This window comes from Ascidiella aspersa, chromosome 4 (genome assembly GCF_963924565.1).
Source record: "Ascidiella aspersa chromosome 4, kaAscAspe10.2, whole genome shotgun sequence".
Lineage (NCBI taxonomy): Eukaryota > Metazoa > Chordata > Ascidiacea > Phlebobranchia > Ascidiidae > Ascidiella > Ascidiella aspersa.
In genome coordinates this window covers 24119602-24135805 of record NC_139450.1, presented here as the reverse complement: position 1 = coordinate 24135805, position 16204 = coordinate 24119602, and the positions used below count along the sequence as shown (strand labels likewise).

The window sequence follows — 16204 nt, the reverse complement described above, 5'->3', positions numbered from 1 at the left end:
ATTTACTTAAGTTTTTACATTTTTAAATAGATTAGACCATAAATGTTGACCAATACTGTCTACGACCATACCAGGTTGAATGCACCCGATCTCGTCCGATCTCGGAAGTTGAGCAACGTCGGGATTGGTAAGAACTTGGATGGTTGACCGCCTAGGAATACCAATTGTCGTAGGCAAAATATGATTTATTTAAGTTTTTACATTTTTTAATAGATTAGACCATAAATGTTGACCAATACTGTCTACGACCATACCAGGTTGAATGCAACCGATCTCGTCCGATCTCGGAAGTTATGCAACGTCGGGATTGGTAAGAACTTGGATGGTTGACCGCCTAGGAATACCAATTGTCGTAGGCAAAATATGATTTATTTAAGTTTTTACATTTTTTAATAGATTAGACCATAAATGTTGACCAATACTGTCTACGACCATACCAGGTTGAATGCAACCGATCTCGTCCGATCTCGGAAGTTAAACAACGTCGGGATTGGATAGTACTTGGATGGGTGACCGCCTAGGAATACCAATTGTCGTAGGCAAAATATGATTTATTTAAGTTTTTATTTTTAAAATAGAATAGACATAAAATGTTGAGAAATACTGCTTACGACCATACCAGGTTGAATGCACCCGATCTCGTCCGATCTCGGAAGTTAAGCAACGTCGGGATTGGTTAGTACTTGGATGGGTGACCGCCTAGGAATACCAATTGTCGTAGGCAAAATATGATTTATTTAAGTTTTTACATTTTTAAATAGATTAGACCAAAAAATGTTGACCAATACTGGCTACGACCATACCAGGTTGAATGCACCCGATCTCGTCCGATCTCGGAAGTTAAGCAACGTCGGGATTGGTTAGTACTTGGATGGGTGACCGCCTAGCAATACCAATTGTCATAGGCAAAATATGATTTTTAAAATATATTTAAATGTTAACATTTTTAAAGATTTTAGACCAAAAAATGTTGAGAAATACTGCTTACGACCATACCAGGTTGAATGCACCCGATCTCGTCCGATCTCGGAAGTTAAGCAACGTCGGGATTGGTTAGTACTTGGATGGGTGACCGCCTAGGAATACCAATTGTCGTAAGCAAAATATGATTTATTTAAGTTTTTACATTTTTAAATAGATTAGACCAAAAAATGTTGACCAATACTGGCTACGACCATACCAGGTTGAATGCACCCGATCTCGTCCGATCTCGGAAGTTAAGCAACGTCGGGATTGGTTAGTACTTGGATGGGTGACCGCCTAGGAATACCAATTGTCGTAGGCACAATATGATTTATTTAAGTTTTTACATTTTTAAATAGATTAGACCATAAATGTTGACCAATACTGACTACGACCATACCAGGTTGAATGCACCCGATCTCGTCCGATCTCGGAAGTTAAGCAACGTCGGGATTGGTTGGTACTTGGATGGGTGACCGCCTAGGAATACCAATTGTCATAGGAAAAATATGATTTTTAAAATTTATTTAAATTTTAACATTTTCAAAGATTTTAGACCAAAAAATGTTGACCAATACTGTCTACGACCATACCAGGTTGAATGCAACCGATCTCGTCCGATCTCGGAAGTTATGCAACGTCGGGATTGGTAAGAACTTGGATGGTTGACCGCCTAGGAATACCAATTGTCGTAGGCAAAATATGATTTATTTAAGTTTTTACATTTTTTAATAGATTAGACCATAAATGTTGACCAATACTGTCTACGACCATACCAGGTTGAATGCAACCGATCTCGTCCGATCTCGGAAGTTAAACAACGTCGGGATTGGATAGTACTTGGATGGGTGACCGCCTAGGAATACCAATTGTCGTAGGCAAAATATGATTTATTTAAGTTTTTATTTTAAAAATAGAATAGACATAAAATGTTGAGAAATACTGCTTACGACCATACCAGGTTGAATGCACCCGATCTCGTCCGATCTCGGAAGTTAAGCAACGTCGGGATTGGTTAGTACTTGGATGGGTGACCGCCTAGGAATACCAATTGTCGTAGGCAAAATATGATTTATTTAAGTTTTTACATTTTTAAATAGATTAGACCAAAAAATGTTGACCAATACTGGCTACGACCATACCAGGTTGAATGCACCCGATCTCGTCCGATCTCGGAAGTTAAGCAACGTCGGGATTGGTTAGTACTTGGATGGGTGACCGCCTAGCAATACCAATTGTCATAGGCAAAATATGATTTTTAAAATATATTTAAATGTTAACATTTTTAAAGATTTTAGACCAAAAAATGTTGACCAATACTGTCTACGACTATACCAGGTTGAATGCACCCGATCTCGTCCGATCTCGGAAGTTAAGCAACGTCGGGATTGGTTAGTACTTGGATGGGTGACCGCCTAGGAATACCAATTGTCGTAGGCATAATATCATTTATTTAAGTTTTTACATTTTTAAATAGATTAGACCATAAATGTTGACCAATACTGTCTACGACCATACCAGGTTGAATGCACCCGATCTCGTCCGATCTCGGAAGTTAAGCAACGTCGGGATTGGTTAGTACTTGGATGGGTGACCGCCTAGGAATACCAATTGTCGTAGGCAAAATATGATTTATTTAAGTTTTTACATTTTTAAATAGATTAGACCAAAAAATGTTGACCAATACTGGCTACGAACATACCAGGTTGAATGCACCCGATCTCGTCCGATCTCGGAAGTTAAGCAACGTCGGGATTGGTTAGTACTTGGATGGGTGACCGCCTAGGAATACCAATTGTCGTAGGCAAAATATGATTTATTTAAGTTTTTATATTTTTAAATAGATTAGACCAAAAAATGTTGACCAATACTGGCTACAACCATACCAGGTTGAATGCACCCCATCTCGTCCGATCTCGGAAGTTAAGCCACGTCGGGATTGGTTAGTACTTGGATGGGTGACCGCCTAGGAATACCAATTGTCGTAGGCACAATATGATTTATTTAAGTTTTTACATTTTTAAATAGATTAGACCATAAATGTTGACCAATACTGTCTACGACCATACCAGGTTGAATGCACCCGATCTCGTCCGATCTCGGAAGTTAAGCAACGTCGGGATTGGTTAGTACTTGGATGGGTGACCGCCTAGGAATACCAATTGTCGTAGGCACAATATGATTTATTTAAGTTTTTACATTTTTAAATAGATTAGACCATAAATGTTGACCAATACTGACTACGACCATACCAGGTTGAAAGCACCCGATCTCGTCCGATCTCGGAAGTTAAGCAACGTCGGGATTGGTTGGTACTTGGATGGGTGACCGCCTAGGAATACCAATTGTCATAGGCAAAATATGATTTTTAAAATATATTTAATGTTAACATTTTTAAAGATTTTAGACCAAAAAATGTTGATCAATACTGTCTACGACCATACCAGGTTGAATGCAACCGATCTCGTCCGATCTCGGAAGTTAAGCAACGTCGGGATTGGTTAGTACTTGGATGGGTGACCGCCTAGGAATACCAATTTTCGTAGGCAATATATGATTTATTTAAGTTTTTACATTTTTAAATAGATTAGACCAAAAAATGTTGAGCAATACTACCTACGACTATACCATGTTGAATGCACCCGATCTCGTCCGTTCTCGGAAGTTAAGCAACGTCGGGATTGGTCAGTACTTGGATGGGTGACCGCCTAGGAATACCAATTGTCGTAGGCAAAATATGATTTATTTAAGTTTTTACTTTTTAAAATATATTTAAATGTTAACTTTTTTAAAGATTTTAGACCAAAAAATGTTGACCAATACTGTCTACGACCATACCAGGTTGAAAGCACCCGATCTCGTCCGATCTCGGAAGTTAAGCAACGTCGGGATTGTTTAGTACTTGGATGGGTGACCGCCTAGCAATACCTATTGTCGTAGGCACAATATGATTTATTTAAGTTTTTACAGTTTTAAATAGATTAGACCATAAATGTTGACCAATACTTTCTACGACCATACCAGGTTGAATGCACCCGATCTCGTCCGATCTCGGACGTTAAGCAACGTCGGGATTGGTTAGTACTTGGATGGGTGACCGCTTAAGAATACCAATTGTCGTAGACACAATATGATTTATTTATGTTTTTACATTTTTGAATAGATTAGACCAAAAAATGTTGACCAATACTGGCTACGACCATACCAGGTTGAATGCATCCGATCTCGTCCGATCTCGGAAGTTAAGCAACGTCGGGATTGGTTAGTACTTGGATGGGTGACCGCCTAGGAATACCAATTGTCGTAGGCAAAATATGATTTATTTAAGTTTTTACATTTTTAAATAGATTAGACCAAAAAATGTTGACCAATACTGGCTACGACCATACCAGGTTGAATGCACCCGATCTCGTCCGATCTCGGAAGTTAAGCAACGTCGGGATTGATTAGTACTTGGATGGGTGACCGCCTAGGAATACCAATTGTCATAGGCAAAATATGATTTATTTAAGTTTTTACATTTTTAAATAGATTAGACCAAAAAATGTTGACCAATACTGGCTACGACCATACCAGGTTGAATGCACCCGATCTCGTCCGATCTCGGAAGTTAAGCAACGTCGGGATTGTTTAGTACTTGGATGGGTGACCGCCTAGGAATACCAATTGTCGTAGGCACAATATGATTTACTTAAGTTTTTACATTTTTAAATAGATTAGACCATAAATGTTGACCAATACTGTCTACGACCATACCAGGTTGAATGCGCCCGATCTCGTGCGATCTCGGAAGTTAAGCAACGTCGGGATTGGTTAGTACTTGGATGGGTGACCGCCTAGGAATACCAATTGTCGTAGGCAAAATATGATTTATTTAAATTTTTACTTTTTTAAATAGATTAGACGTAAAATGTTGAGAAATACTGCTTACGACCATACCAGTTTGAATGCACCTGATCTCGTCCGATCTCGGAAGTTAAGCAACGTCGGGATTGGTTAGTACTTGGATGGGTGACCGCATAGGAATTCCAATTGTCATAGGCAAAATATGATTTATAAAATATATTTAAATGTTAACATTTTTGAAGATTTTAGACCAAAAAATGTTGACCACTACTGTCTACGACCATACCAGGTTGAATGCACCCGATCTCGTCCGATCTCGGAAGTTAAGCAACGTCGGGATTGGTTAGTACTTGGATGGGTGACCGCCTAGCAATACCAATTGTCATAGGCAAAATATGATTTATTTAAGTTTTTAAATTTTTAAATAGATTAGACCAAAAAATGTTGACCAATACTGGCTACGAACATACCAGATTGAATGCACCCGATCTCGTCCGATCTCGGAAGTTAAGCAACGTCGGGATTGGTTAGTACTTGGATGGGTGACCGCCTAGGAATACCAATTGTCGTAGGCAAAATATAATTTATTTAAGTTTTTACATTTTTAAATAGATTAGACCAAAAAATGTTGACCAATACTGGCTACGAACATACCAGATTGAAAGCACCCGATCTCGTCCGATCTCGGAAGTTAAGCAACGTCCAATACTGGCTACGAACATACCAGATTGAATGCACCCGATCTCGTCCGATCTCGGAAGTTAAGCAACGTCGGGATTGGTTAGTACTTGGATGGGTGACCGCCTAGGAATACCAATTGTCGTAGGCAAAATATAATTTATTTAAGTTTTTACATTTTTAAATAGATTAGACCAAAAAATGTTGACCAATACTGGCTACGAACATACCAGATTGAAAGCACCCGATCTCGTCCGATCTCGGAAGTTAAGCAACGTCGGGATTGGTTAGTACTTGGATGGGTGACCGCCTAGGAATGCCAATTGTCGTAGGCAAAATATGATTTATTTAAGTTTTTACATTTTTAAATAGATTAGACCAAAAAATGTTGACCAATACTGGCTACGACCATACCAGGTTGAATGCACCCGATCTCGTCCGATCTCGGAAGTTAAGCAACGTCGGGATTGGTTAGTACTTGGATGGGTGACCGCCCAGGAATACCAATTGTCGTAGGCACAATATGATTTATTTAAGTTTTTACATTTTTAAATAGATTAGACCATAAATGTTGACCAATACTGTCTACGACCATACCAGGTTGAATGCACCCGATCTCATCCGATCTCGGAAGTTAAGCAACGTCGGGATTGGTTAGTACTTGGATGGGTGACCGCCTTGGAATACCAATTGTCGTAGGCAAAATATGATTTATTTAAGTTTTTACATTTTTAAATAGATTAGACCAAAAAATGTTGACCAATACTGGCTACGACCATACCAGGTTGAATGCACCCCATCTCGTCCGATCTCGGAAGTTAAGCCACTTCGGGATTGGTTAGTACTTGGATGGGTGACCGCCTAGGAATACCAATTGTCGTAGGCACAATATGATTTATTTAAGTTTTTACATTTTTAAATAGATTAGACCATAAATGTTGACCAATACTGTCTACGACCATACCAGGTTGAATGCACCCGATCTCGTCCGATCTCGGAAGTTAAGCAACGTCGGGATTGGTTAGTACTTGGATGGGTGACCGCCTAGGAATACCAATTGTCGTAGGCACAATATGATTTATTTAAGTTTTTACATTTTTAAATAGATTAGACCATAAATGTTGACCAATACTGACTACGACCATACCAGGTTGAATGCACCCGATCTCGTCCGATCTCGGAAGTTAAGCAACGTCGGGATTGGTTGGTACTTGGATGGGTGACCGCCTAGGAATACCAATTTTCATAGGCAAAATATGATTTTTAAAATATATTTAATGTTAACATTTTTAAAGATTTTAGACCAAAAAATGTTGATCAATACTGTCTACGACCATACCAGGTTGAATGCAACCGATCTCGTCCGATCTCGGAAGTTAAGCAACGTCGGGATTGGTTAGTACTTGGATATGTGACCGCCTAGGAATACCAATTGTCGTAGGCAATATATGATTTATTTAAGTTTTTACATTTTTAAATAGATTAGACCATAAATGTTGACCAATACTGTCTGCGACCATACCAGGTTGAATGCACCCGATCTCGTCCGATCTCGGAAGTTAAGCAACGTCGGGATTGGTTAGTACTTGGATGGGTGACCGCCTAGGAATACCAATTGTCGTAGGCAAAATATAATTTATTTAATTTTTACATTTTTAAATAGATTAGACCAAAAAATGTTGACCAATACTGGCTAGGAACATACCAGATTGAATGCACCCGATCTCGTCCGATCTCGGAAGTTAAGCAACGTCGGGATTGGTTAGTACTTGGATGGGTGACCGCCTAGGAATACCAATTGTCGTAGGCAAAATATGATTTATTTAAGTTTTTACATTTTTAAATAGATTAGACCAAAAAATGTTGACCAATACTGGCTACGACCATACCAGGTTGAATGCACCCGATCTCGTCCGATCTCGGAAGTTAAGCAACGTCGAGATTGGTTAGTACTTGGATGGGTGACCGCCTAGGAATACCAATTGTCGTAGGCACAATATGATTTATTTAAGTTTTTACATTTTTAAATAGATTAGACCATAAATGTTGACCAATACTGTCTACGACCATACCAGGTTGAATGCACCCGATCTCGTCCGATCTCGGAAGTTAAGCAACGTCGGGATTGGTTAGTACTTGGATGGGTGACCGCCTAGGAATACCAATTGTCGTAGGCAAAATATGATTTATTTAAGTTTTTACATTTTTAAATAGATTAGACCAAAAAATGTTGACCAATACTGGCTACGACCATACCAGGTTGAATGCACCCCATCTCGTCCGATCTCGGAAGTTAAGCCACCTCGGGATTGGTTAGTACTTGGATGGGTGACCGCCTAGGAATACCAATTGTCGTAGGCACAATATGATTTATTTAAGTTTTTACATTTTTAAATAGATTAGACCATAAATGTTGACCAATACTGTCTACGACCATACCAGGTTGAATGCACCCGATCTCGTCCGATCTCGGAAGTTAAGCAACGTCGGGATTGGTTAGTACTTGGATGGGTGACCGCCTAGGAATACCAATTGTCGTAGGCACAATATGATTTATTTAAGTTTTTACATTTTTAAATAGATTAGACCAAAAAATGTTGACCAATACTGACTACGACCATACCAGGTTGAATGCACCCGATCTCGTCCGATCTCGGAAGTTAAGCAACGTCGGGATTGGTTGGTACTTGGATGGTTGACCGCCTAGGAATACCAATTTTCATAGGCAAAATATGATTTTTAAAATATATTTAATGTTAACATTTTTAAAGATTTTAGACCAAAAAATGTTGATCAATACTGTCTACGACCATACCAGGTTGAATGCAACCGATCTCGTCCGATCTCGGAAGTTAAGCAACGTCGGGATTGGTTAGTACTTGGATATGTGACCGCCTAGGAATACCAATTGTCGTAGGCAATATATGATTTATTTAAGTTTTTACATTTTTAAATAGATTAGACCAAAAAATGTTGAGCAATACTGCCTACGACCATACCATATTGAATGCACCCGATCTCGTCCGTTCTCGGAAGTTAAGCAACGTCGGGATTGGTTATTACTTGGATGGGTGACCGCCTAGGAATACCAATTGTCGTAGGCAAAATATGATTTATTTAAGTTTTAATTTTTTTAAATATATTTAAATGTTAACTTTTTTAAAGATTGTAGACCAAAAAATGTTGACCAATACTGTCTACGACCATACCAGGTTGAAAGCACCCGATCTCGTCCGATCTCGGAAGTTAAGCAACGTCGGGATTGTTTAGTACTTGGATGGGTGACCGCCTAGCAATACCAATTGTCGTAGGCACAATATGATTTATTTAAGTTTTTACAGTTTTAAATAGATTAGACCATAAATGTTGACCAATACTTTCTACGACCATACCAGGTTGAATGCACCCGATCTCGTCCGATCTCGGACGTTAAGCAACGTCGGGATTGGTTAGTACTTGGATGGGTGACCGCTTAGGAATACCAATTGTCGTAGACACAATATGATTTATTTATGTTTTTACATTTTTAAATAGATTAGACCAAAAAATGTTGACCAATACTGGCTACGACCATACGAGGTTGAATGCACCCGATCTCGTCCGATCTCGGAAGTTAAGCAACGTCGGGATTGGTTAGTACTTGGATGGGTGACCGCCTAGGAATACCAATTGTCGTAGACAAAATATGATTTATTTAAGTTTTTACATTTTTAAATAGATTAGACCAAAAAATGTTGACCAATACTGGCTACGACCATACCAGGTTGAATGCACCCGATCTCGTTCGATCTCGGAAGTTAAGCAACGTCGGGATTGATTAGTACTTGGATGGGTGACCGCCTAGGAATACCAATTGTCGTAGGCACAATATGATTTATTTAAGTTTTTACATTTTTAAATAGATTAGACCATAAATGTTGACCAATACTGTCTACGACCATACCAGGTTGAATGCACCCGATCTCGTCCGATCTCGGAAGTTAAGCAACGTCGGGATTGGTTAGTACTTGGATGGGTGACCGCCTAGGAATACCAATTGTCGTAGGCAAAATATGATTTATTTAAGTTTTTACATTTTTAAATAGATTAGACCAAAAATTGTTGACCAATACTGGCTACGACCATACCAGGTTGAATGCACCCCATCTCGTCCGATCTCGGAAGTTAAGCCACCTCGGGATTGGTTAGTACTTGGATGGGTGACCGCCTAGGAATACCAATTGTCGTAGGCACAATATGATTTATTTAAGTTTTTACATTTTTAAATAGATTAGACCATAAATGTTGACCAATACTGTCTACGACCATACCAGGTTGAATTCACCCGATCTCGTCCGATCTCGGAAGTTAAGCAACGTCGGGATTGGTTAGTACTTGGATGGGTGACCGCCTAGGAATACCAATTGTCGTAGGCACAATATGATTTATTTAAGTTTTTACATTTTTAAATAGATTAGACCAAAAAATGTTGACCAATACTGGCTACGACCATACCAGGTTGAATGCACCCGATCTCGTTCGATCTCGGAAGTTAAGCAACGTCGGGATTGATTAGTACTTGGATGGGTGACCGCCTAGGAATACCAATTGTCATAGGCAAAATATGATTTATTTAAGTTTTTACATTTTTAAATAGATTAGACCAAAAAATGTTGACCAATTCTGGCTACGACCATACCAGGTTGAATGCACCCGATCTCGTCCGATCTCGGAAGTTAAGCAACGTCGGGATTGGTTAGTGCTTGGATGGGTGACCGCCTAGGAATACCAATTGTCGTAGGCACAATATGATTTACTTAAGTTTTTACATTTTTAAATAGATTAGACCATAACTGTTGACCAATACTGTCTACGACCATACCAGGTTGAATGCACCCGATCTCGTGCGATCTCGTGCGATCTCGGAAGTTAAGCAACGTCGGGATTGGTTAGTACTTGGATGGGTGACCGCCTAGGAATACCAATTGTCGTAGGCAAAATATGATTTATTTAAGTTTTTACTTTTTTAAATAGATTAGACGTAAAATGTTGAGAAATTCTGCTTACGACCATACCAGTTTGAATGCACCCGATCTCGTCCGATCTCGGAAGTTAAGCAACGTCGGGATTGGTTAGTACTTGGATGGGTGACCGCATAGGAATTCCAATTGTCATAGGCAAAATATGATTTATAAAATATATTTAAATGTTAACATTTTTGAAGATTTTAGACCAAAAAATGTTGACCACTACTGTCTACGACCATACCAGGTTGAATGCACCCGATCTCGTCCGATCTCGGAAGTTAAGCAACGTCGGGATTGGTTAGTACTTGGATGGGTGACCGCCTAGCAATACCAATTGTCATAGGCAAAATATGATTTATTTAAGTTTTTACATTTTTAAATAGATTAGACCAAAAAATGTTGACCAATACTGGCTACGAACATACCAGATTGAATGCACCCGATCTCGTCCGATCTCGGAAGTTAAGCAACGTCGGGATTGGTTAGTACTTGGATGGGTGACCGCCTAGGAATACCAATTGTCGTAGGCATAATATCATTTATTTAAGTTTTTACATTTTTAAATAGATTAGACCATAAATGTTGACGAATACTGTCTACGACCATACCAGGTTGAATGCACCCGATCTCGTCCGATCTCGGAAGTTGAGCAACGTCGGGATTGGTTAGTACTTGGATGGGTGACCGCCTAGGAATACCAATTGTCGTAGGCAAAATATGATTTATTTAAGTTTTTACATTTTTAAATAGATTAGACCAAAAAATGTTGACCAATACTGGCTACGAAAATACAAGATTGAATGCACCCGATCTCGTCCGATCTCGGAAGTTAAGCAACGTCGGGATTGGTTAGTACTTGGATGGGTGACCGCATAGGAATTCCAATTGTCATAGACAAAATATGATTTATAAAATATATTTAAATGTTAACATTTTTGAAGACTTTAGACCAAAAAATGTTGACCAATACTGTCTACGACCATACCAGGTTGAATGCACCCGATCTCGTCCGATCTCGGAAGTTAAGCAACGTCGGGATTGGTTAGTACTTGGATGGGTGACCGCATAGGAATTCCAATTGTCATAGGCAAAATATGATTTATAAAATATATTTAAATGTTAACATTTTTGAAGATTTTAGACCAAAAAATGTTGACCAATACTGTCTACGACCATACCAGGTTGAATGTACCCGATCTCGTCCGATCTCGGAAGTTAAGCAATGTCGGGATTGGTTAGTACTTGGATGGGTGACCGCCTAGGAATACCAATTGTCGTAGGCAAAATATGATTTATTTAAGTTTTTACATTTTTAAATAGATTAGACCAAAAAATGTTGACCAATACTGGCTACGACCATACCAGGTTGAATGCACCCGATCTCGGAAGTTAAGCAACGTCGGGATTGGTTAGTACTTGGATGGGTGACCGCCTAGGAATACCAATTGTCGTAGGCACAATATGATTTATTTAAGTTTTTACATTTTTAAATAGATTAGACCATAAATGTTGACCAATACTGTCTACGACCATACCAGGTTGAATGCACCCGATCTCGTCCGATCTCGGAAGTTAAGCAACGTCGGGATTGGTTAGTACTTGGATGGGTGACCGCCTAGGAATACCAATTGTCGTAGGCACAATATCATTTATTTAAGTTTTTACATTTTTAAATAGATTAGACCATAAATGTTGACCAATACTGTCTACGACCATACCAGGTTGAATGCACCCGATCTCGGAAGTTAAGCAATGTCGGGATTGGTTAGTGCTTGGATGGGTGACCGCCTAGGAATACCAATTGTCGTAGGCACAATATCATTTATTTAAGTTTTTACATTTTTAAATAGATTAGACCATAAATGTTGACCAATACTGACTACGACCATACCAGGTTGAATGCACCCGATCTCGTCCGATCTCGGAAGTTAAGCAACGTCGGGATTGGTTAGTACTTGGATGGGTGACCGCCTAGGAATACCAATTGTCGTAGGCATAATATCATTTATTTAAGTTTTTACATTTTTAAATAGATTAGACCAAAAAATGTTGATCAATACTGTCTACGACCATACCAGGTTGAATGCAACCGATCTCGTCCAATCTCGGAAGTTAAGCAACGTCGGGATTGGTTAGTACTTGGATATGTGACCGCCTAGGAATACCAATTGTCGTAGGCAATATATGATTTATTTAAGTTTTTACATTTTTAAATAGATTAGACCAAAAAATGTTGAGCAATACTGCCTACGACCATACCATATTGAATGCACCCGATCTCGTCCGTTCTCGGAAGTTAAGCAACGTCGGGATTGGTTAGTACTTGGATGGGTGACCGCCTAGGAATACCAATTGTCGTAGGCAAAATAGGATTTATTTAAGTTTTTATTTTTTTAAATATATTTAAATGTTAACTTTTTTAAAGATTGTAGACCAAAAAATGTTGACCAATACAGTCTACGACCATACCAGGTTGAAAGCACCCGATCTCGTCCGATCTCGGAAGTTAAGCAACGTCGGGATTGTTTAGTACTTGGATGGGTGACCGCCTAGCAATACCAATTGTCGTAGGCACAATAAGATTTATTTAAGTTTTTACAGTTTTAAATAGATTAGACCATAAATGTTGACCAATACTTTCTACGACCATACCAGGTTGAATGCACCCGATCTCGTCCGATCTCGGACGTTAAGCAACGTCGGGATTGGTTAGTACTTGGATGGGTGACCGCTTAGGAATACCAATTGTCGTAGACAAAATATGATTTATTTAAGTTTTTACATTTTTAAATAGATTAGACCAAAAAATGTTGACCAATACTGGCTACGACCATACCAGGTTGAATGCACCCGATCTCGTTCGATCTCGGAAGGTAAGCAACGTCGGGATTGATTAGTACTTGGATGGGTGACCGCCTAGGAATACCAATTGTCATAGGCAAAATATGATTTATTTAAGTTTTTACATTTTTAAATAGATTAGACCAAAAAATGTTGACCAATACTGGCTACGACCATACCAGGTTGAATGCACCCGATGTCGTCCGATCTCGGAAGTTAAGCAACGTCGGGATTGGTTAGTACTTGGATGGGTGACCGCCTAGGAATACCAATTGTCGTAGGCAAAATATGATTTATTTAAGTTTTTACTTTTTTAAATAGATTAGACGTAAAATGTTGAGAAATACTGCTTACGACCATACCAGTTTGAATGCACCCGATCTCGTCCGATCTCGGAAGTTAAGCAACGTCGGGATTGGTTAGTACTTGGATGGGTGACCGCATAGGAATTCCAATTGTCATAGGCAAAATATGATTTATAAAATATATTTAAATGTTAACATTTTTTGAAGATTTTAGACCAAAAAATGTTGACCACTACTGTCTACGACCATACCAGGTTGAATGCACCCGATCTCGTCCGATCTCGGAAGTTAAGCAACGTCGGGATTGGTTAGTACTTGGATGGGTGACCGCCTAGCAATACCAATTGTCATAGGCAAAATATGATTTATTTAAGTTTTTACATTTTTAAATAGATTAGACCAAAAAATGTTGACCAATACTGGCTACGAACATACCAGATTGAATGCACCCGATCTCGTCCGATCTCGGAAGTTAAGCAACGTCGGGATTGGTTAGTACTTGGATGGGTGACCGCCTAGGAATACCAATTGTCGTAGGCATAATATCATTTATTTAAGTTTTTACATTTTTAAATAGATTAGACCATAAATGTTGACGAATACTGTCTACGACCATACCAGGTTGAATGCACCCGATCTCGTCCGATCTCGGAAGTTGAGCAACGTTGGGATTGGTTAGTACTTGGATGGGTGACCGCCTAGGAATACCAATTGTCGTAGGCAAAATATGATTTATTTAAGTTTTTACATTTTAAATAGATTAGACCAAAAAATGTTGACCAATACTGGCTACGAAAATACAAGATTGAATGCACCCGATCTCGTCCGATCTCGGAAGTTAAGCAACGTCGGGATTGGTTAGTACTTGGATGGGTGACCGCCTAGGAATACCAATTGTCGTAGGCAAAATATGATTTATTTAAGTTTTTACATTTTTAAATAGATTAGACCAAAAAATGTTGACCAATACTGGCTACGACCATACCAGGTTGAATGCACCTGATCTCGTCCGATCTCGGAAGTTAAGCAACGTCGGGATTGGTTAGTACTTGGATGGGTGACCGCCTAGGAATACCAATTGTCGTAGGCACAATATGATTTATTTAAGTTTTTACATTTTTAAATAGATTAGACCATAAATGTTGACCAATACTGTCTACGACCATACCAGGTTGAATGCACCCGATCTCGTCCGATCTCGGAAGTTAAGCAACGTCGGGATTGGTTAGTACTTGGATGGGTGACCGCCTAGGAATACCAATTGTCGTAGGCAAAATATGATTTATTTAAGTTTTTACTTTTTTAAATAGATTAGACGTAAAATGTTGAGAAATACTGTCTACGACCATACCAGGTTGAATGCACCCGATCTCGTCCGATCTCGGAAGTTAAGCAACGTCGGGATTGGTTAGTACTTGGATGGGTGACCGCATAGGAATTCCAATTGTCATAGACAAAATATGATTTATAAAATATTTTTAAATGTTAACATTTTTGAAGACTTTAGACCAAAAAATGTTGACCAATACTGTCTACGACCATACCAGGTTGAATGCACCCGATCTCGTCCGATCTCGGAAGTTAAGCAACGTCGGGATTGGTTAGTACTTGGATGGGTGACCGCATAGGAATTCCAATTGTCATAGGCAAAATATGATTTATAAAATATATTTAAATGTTAACATTTTTGAAGATTTTAGACCAAAAAATGTTGACCAATACTGTCTACGACCATACCAGGTTGAATGCACCCGATCTCGTCCGATCTCGGAAGTTAAGCAATGTCGGGATTGGTTAGTACTTGAATGGGTGACTGCCTAGGAATACCAATTGTCGTAGTCAAAATATGATTTATTTAAGTTTTTACATTTTTAAATAGATTAGACCAAAAAATGTTGACCAATACTGGCTACGACCATACCAGGTTGAATGCACCCGATCTCGGAAGTTAAGCAACGTCGGGATTGGTTAGTACTTGGATGGGTGACCGCCTAGGAATACCAATTGTCGTAGGCACAATATGATTTATTTAAGTTTTTACATTTTTAAATAGATTAGACCATAAATGTTGACCAATACTGTCTACGACCATACCAGGTTGAATGCACCCGATCTCGTCCGATCTCGGAAGTTAAGCAACGTCGGGATTGGTTAGTACTTGGATGGGTGACCGCCTAGGAATACCAATTGTCGTAGGCAAAATATGATTTATTTAAGTTTTTACATTTTTAAATAAATTAGACCAAAAAATGTTGACCAATACTGGCTACGACCATACCAGGTTGAATGCACCCGATCTCGGAAGTTAAGCAACGTCGGGATTGGTTAGTACTTGGATGGGTGACCGCCTAGGAATACCAATTGTCGTAGGCACAATATCATTTATTTAGGTTTTTACATTTTTAAATAGATTAGACCATAAATGTTGACCAATACTGTCTACGACCATACCAGGTTGAATGCACCCGATCTCGTCCGATCTCGGAAGTTAAGCAACGTCGGGATTGGTTAGTACTTGGATGGGTGACCGCCTAGGAATACCAATTGTCGTAGGCATAATATCAT

At 39.1% G+C, this 16204-nt stretch overlaps 41 non-coding genes and 46 pseudogenes across 41 annotated transcripts; all 87 read left to right on the top strand.

Annotated features, from left to right (window-relative positions):
• The first annotated feature begins 57 nt into the window (after positions 1-57).
• On the top strand, positions 58-176 carry LOC146152634 (5S ribosomal RNA; annotated as a pseudogene).
• Positions 177-240: 64 nt separating this feature from the next.
• On the top strand, positions 241-359 carry LOC146152633 (5S ribosomal RNA; annotated as a pseudogene).
• A 64-nt stretch (positions 360-423) lies between these two features.
• Positions 424-542, top strand: LOC146152632 (5S ribosomal RNA). Its single transcript, XR_014497781.1, has one exon. It is a non-coding gene; the product is annotated as a 5S ribosomal RNA (ribosomal RNA).
• Positions 543-605: 63 nt separating this feature from the next.
• On the top strand, positions 606-724 carry LOC146152631 (5S ribosomal RNA). The gene has a single exon (XR_014495516.1). It is a non-coding gene; the product is annotated as a 5S ribosomal RNA (ribosomal RNA).
• Positions 725-789: 65 nt separating this feature from the next.
• LOC146152630 (5S ribosomal RNA) lies at positions 790-908 on the top strand (annotated as a pseudogene).
• A 74-nt stretch (positions 909-982) lies between these two features.
• On the top strand, positions 983-1101 carry LOC146152629 (5S ribosomal RNA). Its single transcript, XR_014496031.1, has one exon. It is a non-coding gene; the product is annotated as a 5S ribosomal RNA (ribosomal RNA).
• A 65-nt stretch (positions 1102-1166) lies between these two features.
• LOC146152628 (5S ribosomal RNA) lies at positions 1167-1285 on the top strand. Its single transcript, XR_014496243.1, has one exon. It is a non-coding gene; the product is annotated as a 5S ribosomal RNA (ribosomal RNA).
• A 64-nt stretch (positions 1286-1349) lies between these two features.
• LOC146152627 (5S ribosomal RNA) lies at positions 1350-1468 on the top strand (annotated as a pseudogene).
• A 74-nt stretch (positions 1469-1542) lies between these two features.
• Positions 1543-1661, top strand: LOC146152626 (5S ribosomal RNA; annotated as a pseudogene).
• A 64-nt stretch (positions 1662-1725) lies between these two features.
• On the top strand, positions 1726-1844 carry LOC146152625 (5S ribosomal RNA). Its single transcript, XR_014497780.1, has one exon. It is a non-coding gene; the product is annotated as a 5S ribosomal RNA (ribosomal RNA).
• A 63-nt stretch (positions 1845-1907) lies between these two features.
• LOC146152624 (5S ribosomal RNA) lies at positions 1908-2026 on the top strand. Its single transcript, XR_014495514.1, has one exon. It is a non-coding gene; the product is annotated as a 5S ribosomal RNA (ribosomal RNA).
• Positions 2027-2091: 65 nt separating this feature from the next.
• LOC146152623 (5S ribosomal RNA) lies at positions 2092-2210 on the top strand (annotated as a pseudogene).
• Positions 2211-2284: 74 nt separating this feature from the next.
• LOC146152622 (5S ribosomal RNA) lies at positions 2285-2403 on the top strand. The gene has a single exon (XR_014495750.1). It is a non-coding gene; the product is annotated as a 5S ribosomal RNA (ribosomal RNA).
• A 64-nt stretch (positions 2404-2467) lies between these two features.
• LOC146152621 (5S ribosomal RNA) lies at positions 2468-2586 on the top strand. Its single transcript, XR_014498614.1, has one exon. It is a non-coding gene; the product is annotated as a 5S ribosomal RNA (ribosomal RNA).
• A 65-nt stretch (positions 2587-2651) lies between these two features.
• Positions 2652-2770, top strand: LOC146152620 (5S ribosomal RNA). The gene has a single exon (XR_014498234.1). It is a non-coding gene; the product is annotated as a 5S ribosomal RNA (ribosomal RNA).
• A 65-nt stretch (positions 2771-2835) lies between these two features.
• On the top strand, positions 2836-2954 carry LOC146152619 (5S ribosomal RNA; annotated as a pseudogene).
• Positions 2955-3018: 64 nt separating this feature from the next.
• Positions 3019-3137, top strand: LOC146152618 (5S ribosomal RNA). The gene has a single exon (XR_014498613.1). It is a non-coding gene; the product is annotated as a 5S ribosomal RNA (ribosomal RNA).
• A 64-nt stretch (positions 3138-3201) lies between these two features.
• Positions 3202-3320, top strand: LOC146152617 (5S ribosomal RNA; annotated as a pseudogene).
• A 73-nt stretch (positions 3321-3393) lies between these two features.
• LOC146152616 (5S ribosomal RNA) lies at positions 3394-3512 on the top strand (annotated as a pseudogene).
• Positions 3513-3577: 65 nt separating this feature from the next.
• LOC146152615 (5S ribosomal RNA) lies at positions 3578-3696 on the top strand. The gene has a single exon (XR_014497605.1). It is a non-coding gene; the product is annotated as a 5S ribosomal RNA (ribosomal RNA).
• Positions 3697-3787: 91 nt separating this feature from the next.
• LOC146152614 (5S ribosomal RNA) lies at positions 3788-3906 on the top strand (annotated as a pseudogene).
• A 64-nt stretch (positions 3907-3970) lies between these two features.
• On the top strand, positions 3971-4089 carry LOC146152613 (5S ribosomal RNA). Its single transcript, XR_014497576.1, has one exon. It is a non-coding gene; the product is annotated as a 5S ribosomal RNA (ribosomal RNA).
• Positions 4090-4154: 65 nt separating this feature from the next.
• On the top strand, positions 4155-4273 carry LOC146152612 (5S ribosomal RNA). Its single transcript, XR_014497765.1, has one exon. It is a non-coding gene; the product is annotated as a 5S ribosomal RNA (ribosomal RNA).
• A 65-nt stretch (positions 4274-4338) lies between these two features.
• LOC146152611 (5S ribosomal RNA) lies at positions 4339-4457 on the top strand (annotated as a pseudogene).
• Positions 4458-4522: 65 nt separating this feature from the next.
• On the top strand, positions 4523-4641 carry LOC146152610 (5S ribosomal RNA). The gene has a single exon (XR_014497454.1). It is a non-coding gene; the product is annotated as a 5S ribosomal RNA (ribosomal RNA).
• A 64-nt stretch (positions 4642-4705) lies between these two features.
• LOC146152609 (5S ribosomal RNA) lies at positions 4706-4824 on the top strand. Its single transcript, XR_014497131.1, has one exon. It is a non-coding gene; the product is annotated as a 5S ribosomal RNA (ribosomal RNA).
• A 64-nt stretch (positions 4825-4888) lies between these two features.
• Positions 4889-5007, top strand: LOC146152608 (5S ribosomal RNA; annotated as a pseudogene).
• A 74-nt stretch (positions 5008-5081) lies between these two features.
• Positions 5082-5200, top strand: LOC146152607 (5S ribosomal RNA; annotated as a pseudogene).
• Positions 5201-5265: 65 nt separating this feature from the next.
• LOC146152606 (5S ribosomal RNA) lies at positions 5266-5384 on the top strand (annotated as a pseudogene).
• Positions 5385-5519: 135 nt separating this feature from the next.
• LOC146152605 (5S ribosomal RNA) lies at positions 5520-5638 on the top strand (annotated as a pseudogene).
• A 65-nt stretch (positions 5639-5703) lies between these two features.
• Positions 5704-5822, top strand: LOC146152604 (5S ribosomal RNA; annotated as a pseudogene).
• Positions 5823-5887: 65 nt separating this feature from the next.
• On the top strand, positions 5888-6006 carry LOC146152603 (5S ribosomal RNA). The gene has a single exon (XR_014496842.1). It is a non-coding gene; the product is annotated as a 5S ribosomal RNA (ribosomal RNA).
• A 64-nt stretch (positions 6007-6070) lies between these two features.
• On the top strand, positions 6071-6189 carry LOC146152602 (5S ribosomal RNA). Its single transcript, XR_014495348.1, has one exon. It is a non-coding gene; the product is annotated as a 5S ribosomal RNA (ribosomal RNA).
• A 65-nt stretch (positions 6190-6254) lies between these two features.
• On the top strand, positions 6255-6373 carry LOC146152601 (5S ribosomal RNA; annotated as a pseudogene).
• Positions 6374-6437: 64 nt separating this feature from the next.
• LOC146152600 (5S ribosomal RNA) lies at positions 6438-6556 on the top strand. Its single transcript, XR_014498612.1, has one exon. It is a non-coding gene; the product is annotated as a 5S ribosomal RNA (ribosomal RNA).
• Positions 6557-6620: 64 nt separating this feature from the next.
• LOC146152599 (5S ribosomal RNA) lies at positions 6621-6739 on the top strand (annotated as a pseudogene).
• A 73-nt stretch (positions 6740-6812) lies between these two features.
• LOC146152598 (5S ribosomal RNA) lies at positions 6813-6931 on the top strand (annotated as a pseudogene).
• A 64-nt stretch (positions 6932-6995) lies between these two features.
• Positions 6996-7114, top strand: LOC146152597 (5S ribosomal RNA). Its single transcript, XR_014495871.1, has one exon. It is a non-coding gene; the product is annotated as a 5S ribosomal RNA (ribosomal RNA).
• Positions 7115-7178: 64 nt separating this feature from the next.
• LOC146152596 (5S ribosomal RNA) lies at positions 7179-7297 on the top strand (annotated as a pseudogene).
• Positions 7298-7362: 65 nt separating this feature from the next.
• On the top strand, positions 7363-7481 carry LOC146152595 (5S ribosomal RNA). The gene has a single exon (XR_014498428.1). It is a non-coding gene; the product is annotated as a 5S ribosomal RNA (ribosomal RNA).
• Positions 7482-7545: 64 nt separating this feature from the next.
• On the top strand, positions 7546-7664 carry LOC146152594 (5S ribosomal RNA). The gene has a single exon (XR_014498610.1). It is a non-coding gene; the product is annotated as a 5S ribosomal RNA (ribosomal RNA).
• Positions 7665-7729: 65 nt separating this feature from the next.
• On the top strand, positions 7730-7848 carry LOC146152593 (5S ribosomal RNA; annotated as a pseudogene).
• Positions 7849-7912: 64 nt separating this feature from the next.
• On the top strand, positions 7913-8031 carry LOC146152592 (5S ribosomal RNA). Its single transcript, XR_014498609.1, has one exon. It is a non-coding gene; the product is annotated as a 5S ribosomal RNA (ribosomal RNA).
• A 65-nt stretch (positions 8032-8096) lies between these two features.
• LOC146152591 (5S ribosomal RNA) lies at positions 8097-8215 on the top strand (annotated as a pseudogene).
• Positions 8216-8288: 73 nt separating this feature from the next.
• On the top strand, positions 8289-8407 carry LOC146152590 (5S ribosomal RNA; annotated as a pseudogene).
• Positions 8408-8472: 65 nt separating this feature from the next.
• LOC146152589 (5S ribosomal RNA) lies at positions 8473-8591 on the top strand (annotated as a pseudogene).
• Positions 8592-8682: 91 nt separating this feature from the next.
• Positions 8683-8801, top strand: LOC146152588 (5S ribosomal RNA; annotated as a pseudogene).
• A 64-nt stretch (positions 8802-8865) lies between these two features.
• LOC146152587 (5S ribosomal RNA) lies at positions 8866-8984 on the top strand. The gene has a single exon (XR_014497210.1). It is a non-coding gene; the product is annotated as a 5S ribosomal RNA (ribosomal RNA).
• A 65-nt stretch (positions 8985-9049) lies between these two features.
• LOC146152586 (5S ribosomal RNA) lies at positions 9050-9168 on the top strand (annotated as a pseudogene).
• Positions 9169-9233: 65 nt separating this feature from the next.
• On the top strand, positions 9234-9352 carry LOC146152585 (5S ribosomal RNA). The gene has a single exon (XR_014497451.1). It is a non-coding gene; the product is annotated as a 5S ribosomal RNA (ribosomal RNA).
• Positions 9353-9416: 64 nt separating this feature from the next.
• On the top strand, positions 9417-9535 carry LOC146152584 (5S ribosomal RNA). Its single transcript, XR_014498608.1, has one exon. It is a non-coding gene; the product is annotated as a 5S ribosomal RNA (ribosomal RNA).
• Positions 9536-9600: 65 nt separating this feature from the next.
• On the top strand, positions 9601-9719 carry LOC146152583 (5S ribosomal RNA; annotated as a pseudogene).
• Positions 9720-9783: 64 nt separating this feature from the next.
• On the top strand, positions 9784-9902 carry LOC146152582 (5S ribosomal RNA). The gene has a single exon (XR_014495845.1). It is a non-coding gene; the product is annotated as a 5S ribosomal RNA (ribosomal RNA).
• A 65-nt stretch (positions 9903-9967) lies between these two features.
• On the top strand, positions 9968-10086 carry LOC146152581 (5S ribosomal RNA; annotated as a pseudogene).
• Positions 10087-10151: 65 nt separating this feature from the next.
• Positions 10152-10270, top strand: LOC146152580 (5S ribosomal RNA). Its single transcript, XR_014498345.1, has one exon. It is a non-coding gene; the product is annotated as a 5S ribosomal RNA (ribosomal RNA).
• Positions 10271-10334: 64 nt separating this feature from the next.
• On the top strand, positions 10335-10463 carry LOC146152579 (5S ribosomal RNA; annotated as a pseudogene).
• Positions 10464-10527: 64 nt separating this feature from the next.
• Positions 10528-10646, top strand: LOC146152578 (5S ribosomal RNA; annotated as a pseudogene).
• Positions 10647-10720: 74 nt separating this feature from the next.
• Positions 10721-10839, top strand: LOC146152577 (5S ribosomal RNA; annotated as a pseudogene).
• A 65-nt stretch (positions 10840-10904) lies between these two features.
• LOC146152576 (5S ribosomal RNA) lies at positions 10905-11023 on the top strand (annotated as a pseudogene).
• A 64-nt stretch (positions 11024-11087) lies between these two features.
• LOC146152575 (5S ribosomal RNA) lies at positions 11088-11206 on the top strand. The gene has a single exon (XR_014497275.1). It is a non-coding gene; the product is annotated as a 5S ribosomal RNA (ribosomal RNA).
• Positions 11207-11271: 65 nt separating this feature from the next.
• Positions 11272-11390, top strand: LOC146152574 (5S ribosomal RNA; annotated as a pseudogene).
• A 74-nt stretch (positions 11391-11464) lies between these two features.
• On the top strand, positions 11465-11583 carry LOC146152573 (5S ribosomal RNA). The gene has a single exon (XR_014497702.1). It is a non-coding gene; the product is annotated as a 5S ribosomal RNA (ribosomal RNA).
• A 74-nt stretch (positions 11584-11657) lies between these two features.
• On the top strand, positions 11658-11776 carry LOC146152572 (5S ribosomal RNA). Its single transcript, XR_014497083.1, has one exon. It is a non-coding gene; the product is annotated as a 5S ribosomal RNA (ribosomal RNA).
• A 65-nt stretch (positions 11777-11841) lies between these two features.
• On the top strand, positions 11842-11950 carry LOC146152571 (5S ribosomal RNA; annotated as a pseudogene).
• A 64-nt stretch (positions 11951-12014) lies between these two features.
• Positions 12015-12133, top strand: LOC146152570 (5S ribosomal RNA). The gene has a single exon (XR_014498607.1). It is a non-coding gene; the product is annotated as a 5S ribosomal RNA (ribosomal RNA).
• Positions 12134-12197: 64 nt separating this feature from the next.
• On the top strand, positions 12198-12306 carry LOC146152569 (5S ribosomal RNA; annotated as a pseudogene).
• Positions 12307-12370: 64 nt separating this feature from the next.
• On the top strand, positions 12371-12489 carry LOC146152568 (5S ribosomal RNA). Its single transcript, XR_014495788.1, has one exon. It is a non-coding gene; the product is annotated as a 5S ribosomal RNA (ribosomal RNA).
• A 65-nt stretch (positions 12490-12554) lies between these two features.
• On the top strand, positions 12555-12673 carry LOC146152567 (5S ribosomal RNA; annotated as a pseudogene).
• A 65-nt stretch (positions 12674-12738) lies between these two features.
• Positions 12739-12857, top strand: LOC146152566 (5S ribosomal RNA). The gene has a single exon (XR_014496543.1). It is a non-coding gene; the product is annotated as a 5S ribosomal RNA (ribosomal RNA).
• Positions 12858-12948: 91 nt separating this feature from the next.
• LOC146152565 (5S ribosomal RNA) lies at positions 12949-13067 on the top strand (annotated as a pseudogene).
• Positions 13068-13131: 64 nt separating this feature from the next.
• LOC146152564 (5S ribosomal RNA) lies at positions 13132-13250 on the top strand. Its single transcript, XR_014497209.1, has one exon. It is a non-coding gene; the product is annotated as a 5S ribosomal RNA (ribosomal RNA).
• A 65-nt stretch (positions 13251-13315) lies between these two features.
• LOC146152563 (5S ribosomal RNA) lies at positions 13316-13434 on the top strand (annotated as a pseudogene).
• Positions 13435-13499: 65 nt separating this feature from the next.
• Positions 13500-13618, top strand: LOC146152562 (5S ribosomal RNA; annotated as a pseudogene).
• A 64-nt stretch (positions 13619-13682) lies between these two features.
• On the top strand, positions 13683-13801 carry LOC146152561 (5S ribosomal RNA; annotated as a pseudogene).
• A 75-nt stretch (positions 13802-13876) lies between these two features.
• On the top strand, positions 13877-13995 carry LOC146152560 (5S ribosomal RNA; annotated as a pseudogene).
• Positions 13996-14060: 65 nt separating this feature from the next.
• On the top strand, positions 14061-14179 carry LOC146152559 (5S ribosomal RNA; annotated as a pseudogene).
• A 64-nt stretch (positions 14180-14243) lies between these two features.
• LOC146152558 (5S ribosomal RNA) lies at positions 14244-14362 on the top strand. The gene has a single exon (XR_014496942.1). It is a non-coding gene; the product is annotated as a 5S ribosomal RNA (ribosomal RNA).
• Positions 14363-14426: 64 nt separating this feature from the next.
• Positions 14427-14545, top strand: LOC146152557 (5S ribosomal RNA; annotated as a pseudogene).
• A 65-nt stretch (positions 14546-14610) lies between these two features.
• Positions 14611-14729, top strand: LOC146152556 (5S ribosomal RNA). The gene has a single exon (XR_014497433.1). It is a non-coding gene; the product is annotated as a 5S ribosomal RNA (ribosomal RNA).
• Positions 14730-14793: 64 nt separating this feature from the next.
• LOC146152555 (5S ribosomal RNA) lies at positions 14794-14912 on the top strand. Its single transcript, XR_014498606.1, has one exon. It is a non-coding gene; the product is annotated as a 5S ribosomal RNA (ribosomal RNA).
• Positions 14913-14976: 64 nt separating this feature from the next.
• On the top strand, positions 14977-15095 carry LOC146152554 (5S ribosomal RNA). The gene has a single exon (XR_014497204.1). It is a non-coding gene; the product is annotated as a 5S ribosomal RNA (ribosomal RNA).
• Positions 15096-15169: 74 nt separating this feature from the next.
• LOC146152553 (5S ribosomal RNA) lies at positions 15170-15288 on the top strand. Its single transcript, XR_014497701.1, has one exon. It is a non-coding gene; the product is annotated as a 5S ribosomal RNA (ribosomal RNA).
• A 74-nt stretch (positions 15289-15362) lies between these two features.
• On the top strand, positions 15363-15481 carry LOC146152552 (5S ribosomal RNA; annotated as a pseudogene).
• A 65-nt stretch (positions 15482-15546) lies between these two features.
• Positions 15547-15655, top strand: LOC146152551 (5S ribosomal RNA; annotated as a pseudogene).
• Positions 15656-15719: 64 nt separating this feature from the next.
• LOC146152550 (5S ribosomal RNA) lies at positions 15720-15838 on the top strand. Its single transcript, XR_014498604.1, has one exon. It is a non-coding gene; the product is annotated as a 5S ribosomal RNA (ribosomal RNA).
• A 65-nt stretch (positions 15839-15903) lies between these two features.
• Positions 15904-16012, top strand: LOC146152549 (5S ribosomal RNA; annotated as a pseudogene).
• A 64-nt stretch (positions 16013-16076) lies between these two features.
• LOC146152548 (5S ribosomal RNA) lies at positions 16077-16195 on the top strand. Its single transcript, XR_014498603.1, has one exon. It is a non-coding gene; the product is annotated as a 5S ribosomal RNA (ribosomal RNA).
• Positions 16196-16204: the final 9 nt, after the last annotated feature.